Source organism: Stegodyphus dumicola, chromosome X2 (assembly GCF_044657685.1).
Source record: "Stegodyphus dumicola isolate Sdum_Otavi_A_Nest chromosome X2, ASM4465768v1".
Taxonomy (NCBI): domain Eukaryota; kingdom Metazoa; phylum Arthropoda; class Arachnida; order Araneae; family Eresidae; genus Stegodyphus; species Stegodyphus dumicola.
The window spans coordinates 75790024-75799338 of record NC_140781.1 but is presented as its reverse complement, the minus strand read 5'-3'; the positions used below and the strand labels follow the sequence as shown (position 1 = coordinate 75799338).

Here is a 9315-nt window from a genome sequence, read left to right as displayed (position 1 = left end):
TCGGAATGAAATTACAGATATTGTTATTTGAAAGTATGAGCTAGAAATATGATAATTTAAAACGGCTCTCACGGTTACGGTTACAGTAAAAAAAATACCCAAATTTTCGAATGGTGACACAGTTTTCTTTCTTTTCTTTTTTTTCCTCCCTTTTTTTTCTTTTTTTCTTCTTTTTTTTTTTTTTTTTTTTTTTTTTCCGCAAATTGATCAGCGTATTGAAAAACCATAAATGGCGTTGGAACGATAATCGTATGACGGAAATTGCCAACATAAAACGTTTACAAAAAGTGCATTGTCAAGAACAAATGACAACACAAGAGAAAAGAGTTACAAGTTTTCAGAGTGGACAACATTTCAAGATACTCAACTCGCGTAACTTAGCAGTTTCGTGGCTACCGCAGTTTCTCGACCTCACTCCGATGGATTTCTGGCTTTAGAGTTATCTGAAATCTAAGGTGTAATCATGAGATCCAATAGATTTGTTAGAACTGAAAGATGCTATAAAAAGTGAAGTTATACAGATTCCTCCTCCGATGATACAATCGTAATTGTTGTCAACAGTCTCCCGCATACAATGTGTCATCGAAGGTGGGCGATGTACAGCGTTGTATAAAGTAGTAGTAGAGGAAGAGTTGTTCATTAAGTCCTATTGCAAAGTCTAGCTATTTTGCAGATGGGAAAGTTCAGATATCTGTAACACTAAAATGCCTCTCTTATCGGAACACATCTTCTGGAGTAATCGAATTAATGACTGCCGACATCTGCAGTCTCTTCCAGTTACTCCTGAAGACACCTGATTTTGAAGAAACTTTTATGAAAGTAATTATTTACATGCCATGTAATAATATGTGTGTGTGTGATTATGGCAAAGCCTCGAGGGGTATCTGCCTAAAGGGAGGGATGCCTTCGTGGAGGACTTTCTAAGGGAAACTGGCTCGTATACACGTTACACATGGGGAAAACCACGAAAACGCCCATGCAGCCAGCCCGTTCGCGGGATTCGAACCTCGGACTGAACTACCAGTGTTCAGCGACTTTACCGCTCGGCCGCTGGTGGGCCCGCCATGTAATAATAAAGTAAATGCACTTTAAATATTCATTTATTATTAATAGAGCTGTCTTACAGCTATTTAGCCGTGTTTCTGTATCTCTTTTTATATCTGTACTGTACGGGAAAAATCTCTTTTTGGTTTGTTTCGTATCCGCAGGTCTACTGTTAAATTTACTGACTCATGCAACAAAGGCTTGTTTCAGTGTTTTGCTAAGAATTTAAAAGACTGCTTTTTTAAAGCGTGCCTCAGATTAAAATTGTTGTTAATATTGCGCACGGCTGTTATCATTCCTACTGTACACCGTGACCACAAAAGCCTTTTCCCGGCCTTTAGTTTCGAAACCATTGGTAGTAAACATATACTTTCAATCGCAAAAATGTTTTAAATGACGCTAATTTTAAATGACGTAATTTGTAAACTTAAAATTATCAATTTTATACGGTGCTTCAGGCCATATACTCATATTTGTGAAAATTTTAGGCTTATTATTAAAAATACAAATTTTGACTCCCTTGCTACAAAAATTGACACAGATATTTAATTTAAGTATGAACATGAGTATTTGCATCAATTGAAACACTTTTGTATTTAGAAGTCTATGCCTTCAACCCATGATTACGAAAACGAAGACCGGATAAGGACTTTTGTGGACATGGTGGATAAGTCTGTTATCACTATTATCGTCTAGAGTTCCTCACTTCGTAATTATAAGTTACTGTTGGAAGTGAAGAATCTTAAGAACTGATAAGCGAATAATCGCTTGAGTTCGTGTGACAGGAACCAACAATATAGAAGGGTAAACTAACCCTTTATTATTCCAACCAAAGATTAACAAAACTCCGTCTTGGAGTGTACAATAAAGCCGACACTTCGGCTTGAACTTAAGATACTAAGAATTAACCTAAACTAATCTAAACTAAAGAGATATAGCGGAAACTATCAAAATTACAACAGAGTTGGCCCCTTAACGTTAATAGACTGCGAAGCTATCAAGGACCTAAAGTACGACAGAGCGTGATAATAGCTTACGAGGGAGTAGCCTAAAAAGGCGGACGCGTGCAGCCAGAACACCTGCTATCTCTCTCACTAAGACCGAAGAACTTAGAGGTTAAATAACGCTCTTCCTCATTATGTATTCAGACGTGATTCTCAAAACTGCGTTTTGGCCGGAAGTGGTAAGTTGAAGTTAAAAATCGATAGGAAAGGAACTTTAACTCAAAATATAACTGTTAATAAAATTAAAATAATCCTTACAATCGCTCAACGTTTCCTTCATATCTAAAGCTTAATCATTTGTACAAAAGAATTGTGCATTAGAGCAAATCTAAAGACAAATTCCTATGTTGTATCATTCTTATGTTGTAACAAAGTGTTAAGGAGATGTCTTAGGTAGAAGGAAAAACGAAATGTCAGTTAATGATATTCTACATGTGTTTGAATGAAATGAAAAGAAAGTAAAGTTGTAAGTATTTTAAGTTCTACTAACGTTTATTTTCTTTTAAAACTTCGCTATCCTCTCTTATTTTCCATTTCCTGTCAGAATAAGCGCGAAAGAATTGTTTATGCTAATGAGGTTGCAAACTGTATAAGTATTTAAGATATGGCTTTTAGCCAAAAGAGAGAGAGAGAGAGAGAGAGAGACTTCTCGCTGTCTTACCACACGCGTGCTTTTCAGTCAGTTCGTGTCTGCCTTTAAGAGCATATCTTAAAGTTTCATATCTGCCAGAACTTAGTTCTCGCTGATATTTGAAGTCGTATTGTAGTAGACGTATTTTGCATTCTGCTCACTACATACGTAGTGTTAAAAGGCCAATCTTCGCGTTACTCCTCTCCGTAAAGCATCTAAGTTTAGTTAAGTTAGTTTATTTTATATTTTCTACGTTTTAGACCATAAGTGCTGGTCTCTGTATCTCGAAGTGCGGTAACGGCTGTACGCTGTGAGAAATAAAGGGTAAATTTAACCCTTCGTATTTGTAATGTACCTTCTACACACGCACGAACATAAGTTTTGAGTAAACTCCCTGTTCCTACTCAGGCTTCCAGTTATGTTTCCAAAGGCAATTAGAAGAAACAGCAGTCCTGACAAAGTAAAAATGTATTATTAGTTTTTGTTATGTTTATCTTATTGAGAATTTTCACGGATGTAAGTTTTTGCGAAATGAAGCAAAAATTAGGAAATGTTACCCTTTACTTAGGTACAGAAATTTCTTTAAATGTTCATTTATGTTTTGGGATTATGCATTTATCCAATACTAAGGAGTTTGAATGTAGATACTAGTTATTTAAGTTTTAGAAATATCTAATAAAATGTTTTATTACTGAAACTTGATTTGATAAATCTATTTTATATAAAGCTTCTCATCCATCTGTTCTAATACATAACCCGATGTCATTTCCTTGGGGTTGTATAACTCGTGCATCTGTGGTGTAAAAGTAAGAACAGGGAATCTTAGAGGTCCTATTTATACTGGCTAGAGTTATTTATTATAGATAAACACTAAATTTGTCACTTTTTTAAAGGCAAACATAGCTTTATTAGGTTTACTTCAGTGTACTGAAATAAACATTGCGACTTTTCTATCAGTATTCATTTCGGAATTAATAATATTAATACTTTTAACACATAAAATTTTTTAAAATTATTAATTAAACAGTTTCTATAAAAGGAACATCTGTGGATTCATGAGGTCTGTCGCAGCAAGAAACATGAAAATTAGGAATTCCGTCGCTTGGACTCAAATTTCTATTGCTAGACCGGGCGTGCTTCCACTTAGACCATTTCTCCTTTTATGCAGGCTCGATTCAGGATATCATCGCTCTTGTGCACAGGGGATCTCTTACCTATCTCTTTTTTTTAGCCCGTTACTCTCTTCTCCTCACTCTTTAGCCAATGCTTTTCTTATTCATTTCAAATTTTCATTTCAGTGATATGGAGGTAGTTGTTAGTATACACAAATATATTGGGTGTATAATTAAATTTTGAGCGAATTTTTTTAAATTTGAAGCTTTATTCAGAGTAGTTGGAAGAAGGTATTTTATTCAAAGTATTGTCCATTGTTAGCTACGACCTTTCGTCATCTTTCAGGTAGCATACGGATTCAGCGTTTAAAAATTTCCTTGTCTTTTGAGGAGATCCAAGAATCGACCCGATTTTTTGGTTTCTTCTTATGAAGTGAAGTGCTACTCGGCCAGGTCATGAGTCATCGATAGGAACAAGTGGAAGTTGGAAGGAGCAATGTCTGATGAATGTGGCGAATGGGGTAGGACATCCCATTGAAGGGCCTCCAAAGATTCCTTGACGACTTTTGCAGCATGTGGGCGAGGGTTGTCGTGCTGAAAGATCACTTTGTCATGTCATTTGGCATATTGGGGAAGTTTGAGCTTCAATGTTCGGCTCAGTTGCATCAACTGTTGTTTTTAACTTTCCCCAGTGGTGGTTTCGTAAGGCTGGAGTAGTTCATAATAGATCACTCCGAGCGGATACTACCAGATGCACAGCATTAACTTCTTGCCATAAATATTTTCTGCGCTTTGGGTGGTCGAAGTAGATTCATTTTTCGTCCCCCGTCACAATTCGATGATAAAACCCCTTCCGATTTTGCCTTTGGAGCAGTTGTTCTCCCGTCAAAAAACGGCGTTCGACGACTCTTGGCTTGAGTTCATACAGAACCCAATTTCTCTGTTGTTTGTTGAGTCACTTCCAAGATTTTGGGGAGCTTCTCTTGAGTTTGGCATGAATCTTGGTCCAATGTCAAAATCGCAACTTTTAAAATGCCGAAAACCGTATTTACATGTTTTTATTGATGGAACATGTTCTTCTTATGCTTCACAAAGCAATAGATGTCCATCAGCTGCACATTTCTTCAAATTAAAACAAAAAAGAAACGCTTCCGGCAAATTTTGTTTTGTTGGTACAAAGGTTGACATGGGCTTAGCGCAAAGAAAGTTTGTTGTTTACACTTCAGAAAATGAAACAGACTGATTTTTTGATGGAAATGCTGGCGCTTTAACATCAAAACAGTTACAAGATTGTCCGATAGGACTTAATACTAGCAATGCCATCTTACGTAAATCCCTCAAAACGTATCTGTACACCCAATAATTAGACAGCGAAGGAAAGCGGTAAGGAGGGAGATAGTAACTTTAAGTAACTCTGCATTGAAGACCTGGTAGTTCGTAGTTCGTACTTACACGCAAAGAGAATAAGAATTGTTTAAGATATAAAATCACCTACTTTCTACTTGGAAATTCCCCTGAAGGGAGACAAACAACCGCTTTAGGAATGGCCATTGAGGGTGCATGTTAGCGATCTTTTCTCGGCCACACGTATCAAAGCATACACCCTTATGCCCTGGAGACAAGTACTAACTGCTGTAGATATCACTGCACCCATAGCAGTCCCTGAACAAGACATGAAATTTATGGCTTAGTGTCAATTTCCCTTATTTGGCTTCCGTAAAACACTGTCGGATGTCTGTCCCTTTTCCTAGTGTTACCGTTTCCTTTGTTAATGTGCCCGTAAAAGGACATTTTATACCGCTACCTCGCTTTTCGCTCAAAATACTGATTAATGAAGTCTAAACCTTTCATGTGTTCTTATTGACATATCATCTGCGTCGGCTGCTTTGAGAAATTAGTACTTCTAAATAAAAATGGATGGTAAACTGAAAAGTAATAATTCAAGGATTGTTATGCAAATATATAGAAATCTACAGACATGAACTGCTATGTGCTTCTTCATATGGCATATAATTGAAGAACATATTTTGTTAATGAAATTTAAAAACAGAATTAATGCGCGCTCGGAGAACATCAAATAGTTAAGAGACTGATGGCAGTTATTTTGTTTAATAATTCCCTCAAATTATTTAAATTTAATTACAAAGTTATTAAATTTCATTACAAAAGAATTATTTCTATACGTTTGTTTAACAGATTACCAAAAAGCGATTTCCTCATTTAAGTGACATTAAAGTTTAACAGCTTTTGTTGTTGTACATTAAATAGTGGTGCAAGATGAATTTGATGGAAGGATGAGTAATAGATTTAGTTTATAACTTAACCTGTGTTCCAACCAGGAATTTGTGATTGCCGGGACGATATTGTAACTACTTTATTTCGATCAAATATGAGTCGCACACACACTCACACAGACACCCCCCCCCAAAAAAAAATTTTTTTGAAAGGCTTCGAACGTTGCATCAGAGGGCGTTTTTAAGGCCTTTTGTGCTCTCGTTGAGCTGGTAGTTTATCTATTTGTTCTTAGACTTATTCCTGCTGAGACAGTCTTTTTTTTTTTCACTTTACTATTAAGCATCACTTTCTTCGCACTTTCGATACATAAAGTTCAACAGCAGAATCGTAAACGTTTTAACAAACAATATATATTTAGAATTTCCGAAACAGTATCCATACATATTGTAAGCCAGAAGATCTCGAATCTCATTTTTTCGAGGGTCCACCAGCGGTCGAAAGGATAGTGGCTGAACACCGGTAATTCGGTCCAGGATTCGGATTCCGGAGAACGGGCTGGCTCAATGGGAAATTTCGTGGTTTTCCCCATGTTTAGTAAATCCAACTAGTATAACTTAACGAGTCCAGCTGGTAATTAATAAAAGAGACAGAGAACTGCGTTTATAGCTTTTTTAATCGTTTAATTTGTTAATCAATAACAGGCAGATTATATTTAAAATCAAAATTAACTATCTTATGCTTAGCCCAATGGCAACAAATTGCAGCGTGAAAGTTAAAGTTTTACTTTCTTGTATGAAGTTTCAAGGTATTTCTCCCGCCTTCTTAGCATGTCTTTGTGGTGTAATAGCCAGCACACTCGGCGCGTATTCGAGAATTTCGTGGTTCGAGTACCGGAGAGTATATTGCTAATTTTTTCTAGTCTCCTGCTTCAAAATAACCTAATATCTCTTCAAAGTAAATAAAGTGTTGTGATCGCAAAAAATCTCAGGTATCATGTTTCAACGGCAATATCCATTTCGCCCGTTTCCGAATGCACTTGGACAATTTGTTTGGACAATTTTGAGTGAAGACTGTACGTACACACACGGCCCTGAGCTGGTCACTCGTAACGTCCATATGTTGGAAGTGAACACCATGGGGAAGATTAGCTGCTTTCACTGGACTAGAACCACCTCAACGATCGTTTCTACGGTGGTCTGTTCAGGCTCGACAGGGATCGTAAGGTCAAGTCTGTCTCGGGCTGTAGGATCACTATATATTAAATAATTATAAGTGTGGTCTTTGGGGGTTGCGGTCTCCCAGGATAGCCTCTGGAGTTGGAACGCAATTTGTGTAAGAGCTTAAAAGCCTAGGTCACAGCTACTTCTCCGGTGCAATATGTGTACATACAGAATAAAGGCAGGGGCGTAGCTAGAGGGGGGCAAGGGGGCATCTGTCCCCGGGCGCGGAATCCAAGGGTCGCCAAACTGATGTTACGACATTTTAGAATTAAATGTTTTCCATCCTTGGCAACCAGTAGGGGGCGCGAAATCTTCAGTTGTCCCTGGGCGCTTGAAAACCCTAGCTACGACTCGGAATAAGGGATTCTTTTTGCCAAAAGCTATTGTAAAATGGATTCAAAACTGATTTTTTTCGTGATGTCTAGATATAGATATGTATGTATGAATCTCACAAAACTCAAAAATGATTAACTGTAGAACGCTGAAATTTTATATATGGGACTGCTATAACATCTAGATGTGTACCTCTTTTCTTTTCTTTTCTTTTTTTTTTTTTTTTTTTTTTTTGCAATCGATAGTGCTAAATATATGTATATATCCTGTATATATAGAGGGGCAGGTATATATATAAATTTAACAAATATTCTCTATTCGTATAAAGCAAATAACATTTAATTAAGAAATTTTAATTGCAAAGAAATAAAAAAATTATTATTGCTGCCAGCTAATTTACAATATCATAATGATTTTTTTAATTCTTTTTTTATTATATATATATATACCCACACCTTTACTCGAGATTTATTTCCGCAATAGCTGATTGTAGCCATATACTTCCAATTACGAAATGTTTTAGTCCACCAGCTGCCGAACGGTAAAGTCCTGGAATCGGACCCAAGATCCCTGAACAGTGGTACTTTCATCTTGGGTCCGATTCCAGGCGAAAGGGCTGCCTGCATGGGCGTTTTCATGATTTTCCTATGTATAACGTGCATACGAGCCAGTTTCCCTTAAAGTTCTCCCTGAAGACAACCCTCGCCTTAAGCAAATAGCTCTGGTGAGCTTTTCCATAATTAACTAATCCAAAACCGAAACAGAAGTGTTTTAAATGATGAAAATATTTATATTTTGGTAATGTTAAATTTAAAAAAATTAATTTTCCGCAAATGACGAAATCTAACTCCTAATGTGGTCTCCTGGTTCCTATACTTATATTTTTGAAAGTTATGAAAAAATAGTATTATAAGAAGTTTAATATTCTTACGATGAAAGTCGACCGGGATACTTAATTTCACAATTTGCAATCTTTGATGTCATTTTCAACTTGCCCTGAGGGATCGGCTAATTAAATTATAATAATTCGAGAAAACAAGTGCAACAAAAAATGTGAATAATTTAATAGGCCGTACAAGGATTTCACGTTGTATCCACATGAGATTTCTTTATATTATATTTCATATATTATTTCTTTAAAAATCACAAATAACGATCAAATTTGATGGCACTTTTTGAAAAGTGATGCAGAAACAAAAAGTGAGGTTTGAGACTAACAGGACCTCTGATATTTAAAAGAAGAGAAAAATTCAAAACTTTATAAAATTTTAATTAAATACTCTTATAAGGTATTTCTCCTACTTCCCTAGCACGCCTTCGTGGTGTAACGGTAGCACGCTGGGCCGCTATTCCAGAGGTCCGTGGTTCGATTCCCGGCGAAAGCGGTCGCATATTTTTCATCTCTCTGGCTTCCAAAAAAATCCTAATGACTCTACACTCTTAATTTAATTAAATTCTTTGATTAGCTCCCAAAAAATTCATTATTTTAGATATCTAATCGCGAAGATTATCACTTCGGATATAAGAATTTCCAGATAGTATAAGCCCACCAGCGGCCGAGCGGTAAAGCCGCTGAACACTGGTAGTTCGGTCCGAGGTTCGAATCCCGCGAACGGGCTGGCTGCATGGGCGTTTTCGTGGCTTTCCCCATGTGTAACGTGTATAGGAGCCAGTTTCCCTTAGAGAGTCCTTCCCGAAGGCATCCCTTCCCTTACGCAGATAGCCCTAATGTGCTT

At 36.8% G+C, this 9315-nt stretch overlaps 1 non-coding gene across 1 annotated transcript; it reads left to right on the top strand.

Moving 5' to 3' along the window:
• The first annotated feature begins 8892 nt into the window (after positions 1–8892).
• Positions 8893–8964, top strand: TRNAS-GCU (transfer RNA serine (anticodon GCU)). The gene has a single exon. It is a non-coding gene; the product is annotated as a tRNA-Ser (tRNA).
• The last annotated feature ends 351 nt before the right edge of the window (positions 8965–9315 follow it).